A 16,745-nucleotide genomic window follows, 5' to 3' on the forward strand; every position below is an offset into this window, starting at 1 on the left:
AGGTGCCCAAGGACCCCCATTCAGGCTCCCCACTCAGGGCTGGCAGGAAGGCAGCTCACAGATGACATGCCCCCCCCCCCACCATTAATGCCCCTTCCCGGGCCCCTTCACCAGCTCTGGCGCTACACCCACTGGTTGCAGATGCCACCTCCCTGCTGTAATGGGATCAGGTGGGGCCGATCCTCCTGTAACCCTCTGTGCTCCAGACAGCAGGGGGTGCATCAGCTAGCAGGCCCACAGGACTGTAGAGAAACACAAAGCGACGAACACAGTGCCTGGCGCATAGTAAGACCTCCATCACCGGTTGCAGCACACATGCATGAAGAAATCGAAAACTATAGCACAGCTTCACAGACAGCTTTCTTGAGAAGAAACAGGGAAGGGAACTAACATTTCTTAGTTCCGTGCTGGTTTGCACCAGGCCTAGGGCCGGGTACTGCCACAGATGGTTCTAGTTAGCTTTTGAAATAGCGCAACATGGCAGATGTTATTGTCTTCATTTTATACATGATAAGACCGAGGCTCAGAGAGGGTAAGTAGCTGGATGGAGACCTGGAACTAATCAGTGGAGACATGAGAGGACAGTGTGCGCTCAGGAGTTAACAGCCCTGCACTAATTCCATCGCCTACTAGCTGTGTGACTTCACACGTTACAACGCATTACTGGACCTCTCTGGCCTTCAATTTAACTGCAAAAGGGAAATAGTAACACCTTTCTCACAATATTACTGAGAGTATTCAATAAAATATGAAAAGCATTTCAAGTTGTCTAGCCCCAAAGCAAGAATTCAGGGTTAATATTGTGGTAGCATGGAGGTGCCACCTGACGGATGTCCTTCATTGCATAAGTTTTCGGGGACGAGCACGCGTCCGTGGACAGGCAGGGGCAGGACACCTGGAAGAGCAGCCCAAGTATTACCTTGCTGGGAAATGCTCCAAGAGATCCCTTCTTACCAGAACAGAGTCTGTTAAGGAGGAAGTCAGTGCCTGCGTTTTAATGACTTTCCGGGATAGGGTGGATCTCATGGCCAAGAGCCCAAAGCAGAACTTCTCAACCATTTTTATTCCCAACACAGCTGAAGAATGCAGCCTTCCATTTGCAATAATTCAGTGTGTGTGTTGGAGGGGGAGGGAGGTGGGTACAGAGAGAGGAAGGAAAGAGCTGCATATATGTCTAGGGCCGTGAATTCTGATATAAGGATCATTGGTCTAGAAGACATGGGAAGGCCTATGGTTGAGAAAAAATTTTATGTAGGCTCTGTTTGGAAGACTATGGCAGTGGGTGACAAGCACAGCCGCCCTGTGGGATTGTTCAGGTTGGGCACTGCACAAGGCATCATAATTAAGGGGGCATGATTCACACTGTAGACACTACGGATTTGCCACATTTAGTGCCTTTCTCTGATGAAGAGAAGTAAAGTGCCCTGATCATGAGATGTCTTTTTCTAATCCACACAAAGGCACTGGATGAGTAAGTGGTGTCCCTCGGGGAAAGGATATGTAACATATCCACAAATTTACAAAATTCAAAATCTGAGTCTGTCCCACTTTTGTGTATCATCTTGATGCAAATATAAATTAGAGATCAGATCACATGCTAGATCAGATCAACGAAGCTTCACATTGTGGGGCAAGAGGTACCTTCCTCTATTTCTCTGGTCACTGAATTTTGAGCTGTAAGAGACCCTGAAGATCAGCTAGTCTCCTGGCTGGTAAATGAGGGGTTAATGTGGGGCCTGAAGTTGCTACAGGGCAGTCACAGCCAAAGCCTACCCTGAGGGGCCACACCCCTGCAGGCATCACAGTGGCCACCAGCTGGCAAGGTCCTCAGCTTCCTCCTCCACCCTCCCACCAAGGCCTCCCCTAAGTGGGCACCTCAGCACTGGTCAGTGCATTGCCTCAGATGGCAGTGCCTGGTCAGGGCCATGACAACGCTTCCTGAGGACCGTTTCCTGGGGCTGGGTGCCATGTGTCAAGCCTGCCTGAAACACAGCCACTGGCTGCCACTCGGAAGCCTTCTGCCCATCCTCCCTGACATTTCCACCATTGAGGTCTGAGTGGTCCAAGGGTTTGATCCTAGTCCTGGAGTCTGACCAAAGTCGCCCAGTCCACTGCCCCAGGAAGGCTCTCTGCTTGGCTTCTCCGCTCGGGGACCCCTGCCCAGCAGCTGGAGCTCCACTCCGTGAGCACTTACAGGTATGAGAGGACCTGAAGGGCTGAGAAGAATTAAACATCTCTTCCAATCAGCATCTCAGCAAACTTGGGGTGGCCCTGCCTAGCGTTTAAATGACTGTCCTGTGCCAGGAAATGGCTCTTCACAAAAGTCTCCCTGTTAGAAGCTCAGCAGACTTCAGACCACTAGCTCTGTCCTTTCCCGGTGGCCCCAGGAGAAAGCTTACCCTACTTGACCAAACGCTAGAACCTTCCAGGTGCCTCTCCAGGACATATGCCAGGTTTTGCCTGGAAAACTGAAAGGGCTTCTGTGGAGGGCCATTTCTTCTGTCCTTATTTTACTGAAAGGGAAAGCCAAGGCCCAAGAAATGACACAAGGAGGGCCCAAATCCATAGGTTTTGAAGTACAAACACAGTGAAAATCTCAGACCTGCAGACAGCTGCTCAGAAGTCTGGGACTGCTGCTCCAAGATCGATGGCAGAGGAATGACATGGATAAATGATTGTCCCCTCAGAAGGAGAATGGAGGCAAAGGGACAGAGGGGTCTACAGGACAGAGAGGAAAACAGAGATTGGGAAACAGCACAATGAGGATGCTGAGCAAGGAGACCAGGGGCAGGTCCAAAAAGGAGGGAAGCCAGGAGGAAGAAAGACAAAGAAGGCCCCGACCCACTGCTGATCAGGAAAATGCAAATTAGTTAGGACGCTTCCAGTCTGCAAAGATTGCCCAAAAAAATGATGACATCCAGTGCTGCTGTGACGCAGCACAGCCAGGCTCTGATGCAGGGCTGGCCATTGGGACAGGGGCACAGCCTCGGGGGAAAGCCGTCTGGTTCATCTAATAAAGTTAGAGACATGCAAGCCCTATGCCCAGCAAGAAGGCCCCCGGGCATCTACCCTAGAGAAAATCTTGCATGTTGTGAACCAGCACAGAAGTATGAGAATGTTCCAAGCAGCTCTGATGGCAATGGCCCAAATCTGGAAATAATCCCAATGCCCAACAGGAAACTGGAGAAAGTTATGGGTATTGATGCCGTGGAATATTCCACAGCAATGAAAATGAGAAAAACTACTCAACCCCACTCCGCTCAGCACCATGGTGACTCCCCAGAGCAGTGTTTATTGGAAGAAGCCAGGCACGAAAGACTCCAGAGGGTACCATTCTGTTTGTATGGAGTTCAAAGGAAGACAAAATTCAACAGCTCAGATATGCATGCAGAGATGTAAGACTTCATGGGAAAGCCAGAGGACGTGGGGAGTGTGGTCAGCCCTGGGGGGCAGGGAGGTGCCTGTGACAGGGAGGGGCCTGTGGGGGAGCCTTCAGGAGGCTGCCCTGGGGGGCGTCTCCTTCCTGCCCTGGGCGGTGGTGGCTACACATTGACTTTATAATCCTACTTGACACAGTTGGTGAGTTTTATACATTTTTCTGGCTGCCAAGAGGTTGAGTATAAAACAATAAACTTCTAAGCGTCCACGCCAGTGAGCAGAGCCAGGTGCCTATGAGGTGGCCCCAGTAGGTCCCTCCCGAGCTCAGCCTGACAGCTCCCCATCACCTGCTCCCATGACGTTCCTCCTTCTTCTAGACTCCTAGGCCAAGGCTACAGGGCCGAGGTGGGCAGCCTGGGGTTAGAGGGGACCCGCCTGGCTACACCCCTGCACCCTCTGCCTGGGTGACCCTCTGCAGCGATGCATCCGCAAAGCTCAGGCCCTACAGCCCCTCCCAGGGCTCTGGAGGTAACACTAGCCCTTTGAGGTCCCCAGCCAATGTGAGTCTTTGTCCTGGAGACGTGGTTCACAAAACACTTGTTTCTAGAGCCCAGAGTCTGCTCTGGAAGGGAACACGATCATCTCCCCTGTAGTAATAATGGCATGAACAAAAGTAACTTCCATTTAGCACAGGGGCCAACACTCTCCCCTCTCTCTCCTTACCACCTCCACCCTTCACAGGCAGCCCCAAGGGACGCATCACCTAACCCCCACTTTATAGGCAAGGAAACTGAGGCTCAGAATGAAAAAACCCTAAGTCCACACAGCCAGTAAGAGGCGGAGCCAGAATTCAAACCCAGCCGCAGAGGCACAGGTAGTGTGAACACCCAGGCCTGGGCAGCAGGAAGAGTTGGCCTTGAATCCTGCTTTTTCCAGCCGGCCCACAGCCTGTGCCCCTAACACAGAGCCTTCCTCATCCCTCCGACACCTTCACCCTCGGCATCCCAGGGAGTGGAGCTGGCCCCCACTCAGGGAGCTCTGCCAGAGGTCATGGCCAGGAGGAGAGCACAGCCCCCTTCCTTGGCTCGCAGGCTCAGAGAACCGCAGGCTCCAGAGAGAGGAAGGGCCTGCCCACGCCCCACAGCCTCCATCCCTGGGTGCCCTTTGTCCTTGCTCTAGATCTGTCCTCCAAGGACTCCAGGCAGGCTGACCCTCCGCCCACTCCCTTTGCCCTGCACACCCCCTTACCTCTCTGTCCAGAGGCCAACCCCTGTCACTGGAGGAATCCAGGCTCTGCAATCTCTCTGTGGACAATGTGGCCCCTGGGCCCAAGGGGGCAAGGATGACGTGGCCCCACACCTGGCCAGCCCCAGGCTGTTGGAGAGCCCCTGGTCCTGCTGCTGGCGTGCTCCTGGCCTCTGCCAGGCTCTCCTTGAATAAACAAGGCTGCATAGCAACCGCTGCCCTGAAGGAGCCCGTAGCTCCTACATGAGGGAGAAAAGGAGCCAGGAGACATTTCCCCTTGGCCTCATTTCCTCTGGGGCCCCGCCAGGCGCTGGGCACTCCCAAGTGGTTGACCTGTCCTGTGGGGCTGCCTGTGAGAGTCACCTGGGCCCTACTGCTCAGTGACCACGGCAAGGGAGTGCACGGCAGGCTTGCGGCAGGAATGCCCCTGGCAGTGAGCCCCTGGATTTGCTGCAGGGGCCCGTGGGCCCAATTCTGGGTAGTTCTCGAGCTATGTCTAGATGCAGAAGGGCAGGTAGTGTGAGCGCCCAGGCCTCGGCAATCAGCAGAACTACCTTTGAATCCTGGTCCTGCTTTTTCCAGCTGTGTGACCTCTGGCCAGTCTTTAACCTTTCTCAGCTTCTGTTTCCTCATCTATAAAATGGGGATAACAAGACTGACTTGGTAGGGGAGCTGTAAGGATTAAGCAGAGCATGTAACAGGCTTGTGATTTTGTCCAGCCCGCCATACGCCCCGCATCCGTTAGTGCCCGTCGCCAGCACGTGCAGAAACAGATGCATAGCAAGAAGCCTCTGGTCTCTGCCTCAGCCAGATTGCACTCCCCCAGCTTTTGGGAAATGTGAGTCCTAGTAGCTCATGTGTGCTTCCTCGTTGAGCCCAGGCCCTTGGCAGAAACACCTCATTGACATTGCCCTGCCTCAAGTGACAACTGCTTCCATTCCTCACGCCACCCCCTTCTCACCACCCAAGGGGCACGGGGTGGGGACAGGGGGAGCCAGAGGCCTCATTGACTTTATGCAGCCTTGTAAAGAGCCACTTGCCCAAAGACACTACAAAGTTTTCCAGGCAGATCCCCCAAGTTTACAGGGGACCAGGCAGGCATACAGAATATAGAGCAGGGAAAGCTGGCAGGGGGTTGGTCACACATCCAGGAGGCCTGGCTGACTGATTCATATGTGCCCAGGGCTGACTGACTGAACCCTTTCCTGGACCTGCCAGCACTTTCCTGGGTTCTCTCCTCTTCTCTGATACACACTGAGAGCAGGCCCTTCTCTCTTGACGCCCTGAAAGGAGCAGGTTTTGTTAACCACCCTCCATGAGGGGCCTGGGAGTGCCAGCCCATGAGCACTAAGATGGCCCATGGCAGACACTGGCCCTGGGCCGGAAACCCACAAGCCCCCATCACTCCCCAAGGGGCAAGTTGGCAAGGTGAACTGAGCTCCTGAGCATCCTTTAGCAGAGGCCCCAGGAAGGAGGCACTTCCTCCAAACCAGAACTGGTGGCAGCTAGAAGCAGGAAGAGGCTTCCATGTGTTTTGCACTGGACTCTCCCCCTGCACCGTAGGCATGAAGTGACAGATGGGGAAACTGAGGCCCAGCAGGGTAAGCCCTTGCCCCGGTTTCATAGCTTATAAGTGACAGTGATTCATCAGTGGCAAGGCCAGACAGGGCAGGGACAGAATGAAGCCAGCCTTTATGTTCCTGAGCCCTGCTAGGAGAGGGCATGTGTGTACTGCCCCCTGACTGCATCCTCACATCACAGCCCGAGAGCCAGAGCTTCAGAACTACAGAACTACAGATCCGATGATCACTCCCCAGCCGGACACCCCTTGTGGCTCCCAGTGTCCTTGGGTAAAGGCCACGCTGGGCACCACATCTGACAAGCCCCTCCACTGTGGCCCCCGTCCGGTCCTCTTGCTCTCTACCTGCCCCTGCTAGACCATGGAGCATAACGCATCTCCTGAGGACTTCCTGTGCCACATTCTCTGCCAGATGCCAGAAACACAGGAAAGACTACAGTTTGCCCTCAGGAGCTGGATAATGCAGAGAGACTCCCCCCTCCCCGCCCCCGCAAACCACCTGTGTATTCCTGCATCCCCTGCACTAAGGGAGGTACATTTTGTGCAGCCCTTGAGAAGTGGAGCTTGCGAGGTGGACTGGATGTGATTCCAGCCCCAGCATGACCTTGGGCAAGAAACAAGCTCTTGGAGCCTGGGTTTCCCCACATGCCAGCCTGGGAGGAGCACAGCTCTCCCCCCCTCCCAGTGTATTTGACCCTCAGAGGGCACTCCGTGCTCTGCTGGGCACAGAGCAGGCCCTCGGGGAGTCACATGCTCCCCACTGCTGTGACCACGTGATGAGAGTAAGCCCGGGGGCCGTGATGCGTGGCGTAAGCCCGAAGCCTGAAGGGTAAGGAGCTGGCCAGATGCCAGCAGGGGTGGAAGCTGCTGAACTCCATCCACTCCCAGGGCCTGGGAGCCAGAGGAGTTGCCCAAATGGGAGGGGGGCCTGGGGGCAGGCTGCCATCTGAAAGCTTTCTAGTCACTCACCTGAGGAGATCCCAGAAGGAAGGCCCTTGAATCTCCAGCCTCACCAATTTGTTGTGATTTCTTGTGTCATCCTAAATATTTTCAGATCTAATTTTGTCTTCTTTCCTAAAAAAGCCCCCGAATTGTTTAAGCTGCAAGACCCACAAAGCTTGGATCAATCCCCAGGCAGAGGAATTCCAGGAGGTGGGAGCCTGCAGGGCACAGGTGAAGGAGTAAGGGAGGAGAGATCAGATCTCAGCATCATCCAAGCCACCTGAAAGACCCCCACCAAATGGCTCTCAGGCCTCTGGGTATCTACCTACGTGGCACCACACACCCACACACCCACATATGTACCCACATACCTACACATGAATGCACACACACACATGCATATATACATGCATGCACTCACACATACACATGTGCATATACACACGTGCACACACGTGGATAAATATGTGTGTGTGCACACATACACACATGCATAAATACACACATATATCCATGTGCATATACACATACACACGGGCATATACATACAACACACAAATATACATACACCCATGCTTGTTTGCCTACTGAACCCACAGGCAAGACATAATTTTTTACGGGTTGAATTGTATCTTCTGAAAATTCATGTGTTGAAGTTTCAGGCCCCAATAACCCGGAATGGGACCTTACTTGGAAATAAAGTCTTACAGATCTAATTGGCTCAGTTAAGAGGAGGTCCTACTAGAGTTTGGTGGGCCCCTAATCCAATATGACTGGTGCTCTTATAAAAAGAGGAAATTTGTGGGGTTTTTTCATTTAAATTCAATGAATTAACAGTAATTAATTGAATTAATTGAATTTTTAATATTACAATTGATTATAATAAACAATTAATAGTATATTATTAGTTTCAGAGATAGAGTTCAGTGATTCATCAGTCTTATGTAGCATCCAGTGCTTATCCCATCATGTGCCCTCCCTAATGCCTATCACCCAGTCACTCTATCCCCCCCACCCCCTCCCCTCCAGCAACCTTCAGTTTGTTTCCTATGATTAAGAGTCATAAGCCCGGGTGGCTCAGTGGTTTAGCACCGCCTTCAGCCCAGGGTGTGATTCTAGAGACCCGGGATCAAGTCCCACGTTAGGCTCCCTGCATGGAGCCTGCTTCTCCTTCTGCCTATGTCTCTGCCTCTCTCTCTCTCTCTCATGAATAAATAAATAAAATCTTTAAAAAAAAAAAAAAGAGTCTCTTATGGTTTGTCTCCCTCTCTGATTTGCCTAAAAGGGGGAAATTCGAACATGTGAGCACACATACACACACACACGGAGAACGCTGTGGGAAGATTGGAGTTAGGTTGCCACAACCAAGCAACTACCAGAAGCTGGGAACAAGGCCTGCACCATCCTTCCCTAGCACCTTCAGAGGGTGTGTGGCCCTGCCAATAGGGTTGATTCTGGACTCGTGCGTATCCGTACTGTGAACCAATACACTTCTGATGCTCTAAGCCACCCAGTGTGTGGTACTTTCTATAGCAGGCCCAGGATACAGATACAGATACAGAGCTCAATCATCCTCTCCTGAGAGAAGCTCCCCACTCCTTCCAGTAAGAGTCTGAGTACAAGATATCTCCTACTCCCCATTGCACCCCCATCCTCTCTCCCTCCTCTTCACTCTGCTCTGTGCCCACCTCGCCAGGCTACATCAACAGGCCCCCTGCCTTCTGGCTTCCTTGGGTTTGGCCAGTGGAAGACAGAGGAGAGAGGCCAGGGTTCTATTCCCCCAGCATCCTTCATGTGGTCCTGCTGGGCTGGCTGTGCCCCTCACCTGAAGGTCACGGCTCTTCACACAAAGGTCATGGCTCCTGACAGGGATCCCTCTGTGTTTCTGAGGTCCTATAACTACTCCCTTCAAGCCTAGGGATGGTGGAGGCACCCAGCATGACCAGCAGACCCCAGTGCTTCCTCTGCGGTTTCTCCACATCCTGCCCACACCTGTATAAAACCCTCCCATGAAACTTGCCTCCAGTCACCCAATTTGAGTATGAGGCTGTCTCCATCCAGTCCCTGTGTTCCCTGTCATCTCACTAATTCTCAAGTGAGCTTGATGACTCCATGTCTGTGCCCCCCACCATTCTGTGAGTTCCCTGAGCACAAGGACCATGAGTAATTATTTACATACACCCAACACAGGGCACAACACTCAGCTCACCCCAGAAGGCACTGAATAAATATTTTAGTGATGAATTAAATGGACTGACTGTGTAGAATCACAAGCTGGAAGGACTCTTGTACACACCAGATAAGTAGTCCCCACCATGTCCACAGAGGACAGTTCCTGCCTACCCAGCAGCAGCTGAAGATTTCAAAAACTGATAGACTGAAACTTACAACACATGATTGGGTAAATGGATGATGATTACATTTTACCCTATCCCTTCACTGAAAATATCCCTGAGGGTCCTCTTGGACCTTATTGACTTGTAAAATGAATTAAACTGCTCTATTTCCAGCAGTGTAAAGGATTGGATATCCTGAACACACTTCCCATTGTAAAATATCTAGACATCTGGTTAAAATTTGCCAATAAACCTCTAAATACATAACTGAGGGCACCCGGGTGGCTCAGTCAGGTTAAGCGTCTGCCTTCAGCTCAGGTCATGATCCCAGGGTCCTGGGATGCAGCCCCATATCAGGCTTCCTGCTCAGTGGGAGTCTGCTTCTCCCTCTCTCTCTGCCCCTTTCCCAGTCATGCTCTCGCTCGCTCGCTCACTTGCTCTCTCAGATAAATAAATAAAATCTTTTTTAAAAAAATACATAACTGGGAAAAAGCCTTTCTCAAACCTTTTCCTACCCCTACATATACATATTGCCCCTGGCCAACTCCTGCTGTCCCTTGGGGAGCCCTCCTTGACTACTCAGGATCCCCTCTACTTCTCGAGCCTCACATGTCCCTGTCACAACTCCATTCAGCACACTGAGCTGTGATGGTCCACCTGGCCCAGCCCCCTCCCCCTGCCCCCAGCTAACTGCACACACACACTAAGCCATGAGCTCCCCAGACCACAGCACCAGCCAGAGTACACATAGACACTCAGTTCATGTGATGGGATTGACACAAACCCTGATGATGTAGAGAACAGAGGACAGTTAGTGGCACAGTGCTCCATTTCCTGTAACATTCAGTGCTTTTCCCAAGAACAGATATTAAAAACACCATCCCCAGGCCACAGACCAGAGTCCAAGCACCACACATCATATGGAAGATGGAAAAGGGGGTCTGGGGTGACCCCTTGGACAGCATTGCCTCATTAAAAACCAGCATTGTCCCAGCCACAAATTAAGGTTAGCTCACATGCAGCAGGTGGGGAAGGCCCTTCTGGTGGAGACCCCAATGAGGACAATGCCCAGGCTGGGCCTTGGGTTCACACCTCTCAGGATAAAGCAAGCCCAGTCTATTGATGATTAGCACATGGCCAGACCACGGGTTTAAGACAAGGAGACAAGGGGGTTAGTTCTAGTCCTGACCCTGTCATCAACTTTACTGTGTGGCTTCTGGCAAGTCCCCATCCTCTGTGGGCTTCCAAACTGTCATTTGTGAAACAAGGGGATCTGGTTCTAGATGACCTCCAGGTCCCTTCACACTGAGATACTGTGTATCCTGAGTCCTTCCCTGGCTGAGGAAAAGAGCTAGACGTCTCCCTCCCTTCCATATGACACACACCCCCACACAGGGAAGTAGAACAATGGGGGCAAGCTGGTACTGTTTCTAGACTGACACTTGGGCTGACTCATCCTCCCAAAATATCACTCATGTTCCTTCTTATCCCAGCCTACCTCTCAAAGCCCAGCCCACGGGAGCCTGGAAGGTGCTGACTACAGTGCAGGCTGGGTGCAGGTGATCAGACTGCCAAGGGCACAGAAAGGGCCCCACTAAATGGGCATCCCCCTGTGGGCTGGCTCATTTCCTGGGAAGTTCCTGGGAAACTCCAAAATGATAGAGGCAACCTGAGTCACAGGGTCAAAGAGAGGACTAAGCCAAACCCTTCATATTACAGATGAGGGAAACTGAGGCCCAGAGGGTCTCAGAAGTCAGTGGTAGTAAGAGGACATGGACTGAAGCTTTCTGATTATGCTGCTTCTGGGCCAGCTGCCTCTCAGGGACTTCTCCCAAGAAAAGCCAGCCCCTCGGGGCACCTGGGTAGCTCAGTGGTTGAGCATCTGCCTTTGGCTCAGTACATGATACAAGGGTCCTGGGATCAAGTCCTGCATCAGGTTCCCTGCGAGGAGCCTGCTTCTCCCTCTACCTATGTCTCTGCCTCTCTCTGTGTGTCTCTCATGAATAAATAGATAAAATCTTAAAAAAAAAAAAAAAAGAAAGAAAGAAAACCCAGGCCCTCACCAAAGAAAACCCTGGCCCTCACCACACATAGGGTGTGCCCCTCCTTCTTTACCCCCACAGAAGAGTGTTAGAGAAGAAAAGCTTATTGCCCCCACAGCCACAGAAGGAACATGAAGAAGGATACCTGTTCCTTCAATGATGGATGGATGGATGGATGGATGGATGGATGGATGGATGGAAAGGAGGAGGGAAGGAAAGGAAGAAAACCAATATATGAATAAATGAATAAATAAATGAAAGAATGAATGTAAAGAAAGATGAGGGGTAGAGGGAAAGAAGGAATCAGTAAGTGAATGAATAATTCTGGAGAATTCTGGGTGGGGAATAATAAAGAAAAATGATTTGATACATTTTTAATAGAACATGCCAAGATGGGGAATCTAGGTGGCTGAGTCTGTTAAGCATCTGCCTTCAGTTCAGGTCATGATCCCAAAGTCCTAGGATCGAGCCCCTAGTTTCTCCTTTACCTCTGCTTGTGCTCTCTCTCTCTCTCTCTCTAATAAATAAGTTAAAAATCTTTAAAAAGAAAAAAAATGCACACAAAGAAATCAGAAAATTCTTAAAATGCCCCCACATTTCCAGTCTGTAAAAATTCATCACATGATATGTATACATTTCTGTATGTTTGTTTTTCGTCTTAAGGCTCCACCCAGCAGGGTCCAGTGGGGAATGGAACTTCCATCCCCACCCATTACAATCAGGCAAGGCATGGCAGTGTGAGGCAGGGCCCTGCTTTTGCTAGGATGGTGCCAGTGGGGCTCAGTGGGAAAAATCCCCACTTAGATCTTGGGCTACACCTAGAGAGCCTAACTGCCTGAAAAAGAGGAGGCCAAGTAGGATCTAGAGTCTCACCACCTAATATCCAAAAGTCCAAGATACAACTGAAAATTATTCATCATACCAAGAACAAGAAAAATATCAAATGAGAAAAGACAATCAATGATGCAACACCAAAATGACACAGATGTTAGGATTATCTAACAAGGATTTAAGAGCAACCATCATAAAATACTTTGATGAACATGCTTGAAACACATTAAAAAGTAGAAAGTCTCAGTAAGGAAATAGAATATATAAGGAAGAACCAATTGAAATTTTAGAACTGGAAAGTACAACTTAAACAATTCAATGTGAATATAACTATGACAGATGGCAGAATCAGTAAACTTGAAGAGAGAAGAATATAAATTACCCAATATGTACAACAGAGAGAAAACAGACTGAAAAGAAAGGAAAAGAACCTTGGGGACTTGTGGAACTATAATCAAAGCTCTAACATTTGTACAATTGGAGTGGAGAGGGAAAAGAGTGTGGGGCTAAAAAAAGTATTCAAAGATATAATCCCTGAAAGCTTTCCAAACAGTGAAAGACTTTAATCTACAGATTCAAGAACTGAGCAGATTCCAAATGGAATAAACCTAAAGAAATCCACTCCTGGGGATCCCTGGGAGGCTCAGTGGTTTAGCACCTGTCTCCGGCCCAGGGCACAATCCTGGAGTCCCGGGATCAAGTCCCACATCCAGGCTCCCTGCACGGAGCCTGCTTCTCCCTCTGCCTGTGTCTCTGCCTCTCTCTCTTTCTCTCTTTCTCTCTCTCTCTCTATGTCTCATGAATAAATAAATAAAATCTTTAAAAAAAAAAGAAATCCACTCCAGGACATATCATAATCCAAGTTCAAAAAACTAAAAACAAAACAAAACAAAACAAAAAAAATCTTGAAAGAAAAAAGCTGTCAACCCAGAATTCTATACCCATCAAAAAATACCCTTCAGGAATAGAACTGAAATCAAGACATCCTCAGACAAAAGAAACTAAGAGAATTTGTTATCATCAGACCTAAAAGAATGGCTAAGAGAAGTTTTTCAAGCAGAACAGAAATGACAAAATAAGGAAACTGGAGACATTAGGAATGAAGAACAAGGAAAGAGGAAAAAATACTGGTAAGTGGTTTTTTTTTTCCCTGGAGCAGGGCAAACACAGAGTAGCAACAGAGTGTCCCAAAGGCTTGTAACCCCTCACACAATTGGACACTATCAAGGGACAAAGTGAAAGGGTATGTTTGAGGCACTTTAAGCCACTGGGTCAAGCAACCCACAAGCCTTACTATCAAATGCCAACTGGTGTGCATGTAAGGTTTTTTTATTATAACATTTTAAGGAGGGTTTTCTATTACTTGAAGATGACAGTTTCCTAAATAATAAGGCAACTTTCTTGCTGAGATTTTCTACTCAAAGACCCTGTGCTAAAAACATAATGACTAAAATGGAAAGTCTTGACAAATCCTCCTCATTAGGGTGACACCTAATTCAGCCCATGTGAATACAAATCACATCTTTGGTGTGGACCTGTGTGGCATGGACAGTCTGTCTAATCAAAGAACCTATACATAAAAATTGCTGCCCTAGAAGAAACACAAGCAGGTGAGAGCTTGACCCCTTCTAGACCAAAGACTAGAGGCAGGTGCTGCTCCAGACTCTGAAGGGAAATGTTCAGTCTGCTTTCAGACCTGCTTCTCCTTACACACTGTAGGAAGGATATTAGCAAACCACAGCCCATCCACAGGAACGAGAACATGACAGTGAGATCACAACATCATATAAGCAATTGTGAAGACATCAGAAAAAATGGACTCAGAGGCGAGTGTGAGGGCTCTGTTGATCCACTGAAGGGATAACAAGTCAAAATAAACTAGGCTTGGCTGCACAGGTTGAGAGGCCAGGGCACTACTTACTGGATGTGCAGGATGCTGCACTTCCTAACCCTCTAACAAATAGCTTCCCAGAAAGGAGTGAGCTCTCTATCCTTAGAGATGTATGAGGAGAAGCCAGACAACATCCTTCCAGGATGCTTAATAGGGATCCAGCCTCCTCCCACCTGGCCTTCCTTTCTCCAACCCCACTAGAACATTTATAGCTCCATGACTCTATAATGCACAGAAAATGGGAGAAGCAGTCTCCTGCATTTCAGGTGAATTCTATGTTTCCTTCCAGCTACATTCTGGAATGTAGAATGAATCTGGAATGTATAAAGAATTGCAATCAAGCCATCCCTCAATTGTGTTTCATGGAACAATTATGAATACAAAAAAAAATTCCAATAAAGGAAGTTTAGGAAACATGGACTCAGATAATGTTGAACTAGTTTCTTAACTTGACCATGTTTCAGGACCTTTAATGTGTTCTATGTATTGTAATGCTCCAATAAGAGGTAGAGTATGAAGTGATTTCCAAATATATATGACCATAGACCCATATGAAGCAATTTCTAGATCCTTACACCTGTTTGTTCATGAACTACTTCTTAGGACCAGAGTTGTGAAGAATACATGTTACAAAACAAAGTTCTAATCTGTCTCAAAGTTTCCAGGGCAATTAGCCCAGAACTTGAGCCCAACTAAATAAGAAATTTATAATTCAGTGCAAATCATATTTTACCTCTTGGTACCATCAAGACAAATCAGATCTCAAGAAAGTTGTTCAGATGAGTCAAGGTGTGTATCTCCCTTGCCAGCTGGTACCAGAACACCAATACTTCCCTCCAGAAAAGTCATCAGAGCCATAAAAGGAGGAAAAAACCCTTCAGAGAAAAAAAAACCTCAGAGCATATATAAAAGAGAGATAGGATATATCTTCCTACCATCATAAAGTCAATCAAGGATCTCCCCCCACAGACATCACCACCAATCTTCTTTCTAAATAACCATAAACTGCCACAAATACAAGCTTTATTGAGTAATTTTGGCCCCCTCTGGACTACATCTGATAAATACTTCCCCAAGCCTCCCACCCATTACCTGAGGTACAGGCTTCAGGAGTGTTTTCAAAAGCAAGAAGTACCAGGCCCAGTTCTGCAGTGTCCAGGCCTGCTGGTCCTCAGCTGCCTCAAGCAGTCAGCCAGTGCACCCTGGGAGGGAGAAGTGAGGAGGAGGAGACACCCACATCCTCTCTGAAGAGATGAGCCAGCGCCAGCTGGAAGGAGAGCCAGGCCTGATGGTCTCTGAGCACCAGCTCTGTTTGATGAGGATGGAAAGAAAAGACTCTTGTTTCTCACTGTTCCCCTGGGTGACAGTTACCATGGATATGAATCAATTTAGGGTGCCTGTCAGTTGCCAACTGAATATAAAGAGCAAGCTCACCCTGAACCATAGTCACGCAGGGACACACCTGGCAGAGAGCCTGATGCTAGCTTGGGTCCACTGATGGAGTGGACACCAGGGGGTGGCTGCTCAGGGACCCCACCCTGGATCCTAACATGGCACTCACACATTTACACCGGCCCTTGTGGAGAAGCAGTGTGACATAGGTAGGTACTGACTAACTCGCTTTACCCTTCATTAATATGCAGGACACCCAGAATTCTAAAGGACACATGACGTGTGCCTCCCAGAAGGCCCAAAGAAAATATCCAAAACAAGCCCCTGGGAGTAGGCCCTACAAGTAATGGGGCATTTAATAATGAGAGCCACCCCTTAATTGCCAGTCTAAGTACTTTATAGATACTAGCTCATTTATCCCCACAACAATCCTTGGGGGTAAATACTCTTAACTACCTCCGCTTTACAGACAAGGAAACTGAGGCACAGAGGTATCACCCAGGCAGCAGCAGTAGGGCCAGGATCAAAAACTTATCTAGTTCCCTAACAGTTCTCCTGTAATATCCAAGACTTTGGGGACACAGACCCAGCTTGTCCCTGTGGCCTCATGCAGATCAGTACATGTCTCTGTACCCCATTTTCTCATCTCTAAAATGGGAATAAAAATATTTTCCCTGGGGCGCCTGGGTGGCTCAGGTGGTTGAGTGCCTGCCTTCTGCTCAGGTCATGATCCCAGGGTCCTGGGGTCGAGCCCCGCATCAGGCTCCCTGCTCAGCAGGGAGTCTGCTTCTCCCTCTCCCTCTGCCTGCCACTCCCCTTGCTCATGCTCTGTCAAATAAATAAATAAAAAAATCTTAAAAAAATAAATAAATAAATAAATAAAAATAAAAATATTTTCCCTGCTTATGTCCTAGAACTGTTATAAGAATCATGTCAAGGCTAATCCAAATTTAGGGAAGAGAAAAGGCAAGGAAATTAGCATTCACTAATCACCTACTGTGTATCAGAGCACTTACATGGTTCTCACATAATGACTTATCTCTAGTTCTGCAAGAAAGATAAGGAACCTAAGCAGAAAGCCATGTATCAAAGACCTCATAGTCAGGAAG

The 16,745-nt window shown here is 49.0% G+C and overlaps 1 protein-coding gene across 12 annotated transcripts in view; it reads right to left on the minus strand.

The window, feature by feature from the left end:
* Window positions 1-15,558, minus strand: part of TOGARAM2 (TOG array regulator of axonemal microtubules 2) — a 62,214-nt gene extending 46,656 nt beyond the window's left edge. For 2 of the 12 annotated variants that reach the window (XM_072767411.1, XM_072767410.1), the window contains exon 1: window positions 15,337-15,430. The gene's annotated coding sequence lies outside the window, so the exon portion shown is untranslated. Of the gene's footprint in view, window positions 1-132; window positions 359-4,626; window positions 4,817-14,977; window positions 15,120-15,336 lie in introns of those variants that run through there. The other 10 variants (XM_072767403.1, XR_012003194.1, XM_072767407.1 and 7 more) reach the window with 10 other exon arrangements.
* Between the last annotated feature and the right edge of the window lie 1,187 nt (window positions 15,559-16,745).

This window comes from Vulpes vulpes, chromosome 8 (genome assembly GCF_048418805.1).
Source record: "Vulpes vulpes isolate BD-2025 chromosome 8, VulVul3, whole genome shotgun sequence".
NCBI classification, from domain to species: domain Eukaryota; kingdom Metazoa; phylum Chordata; class Mammalia; order Carnivora; family Canidae; genus Vulpes; species Vulpes vulpes.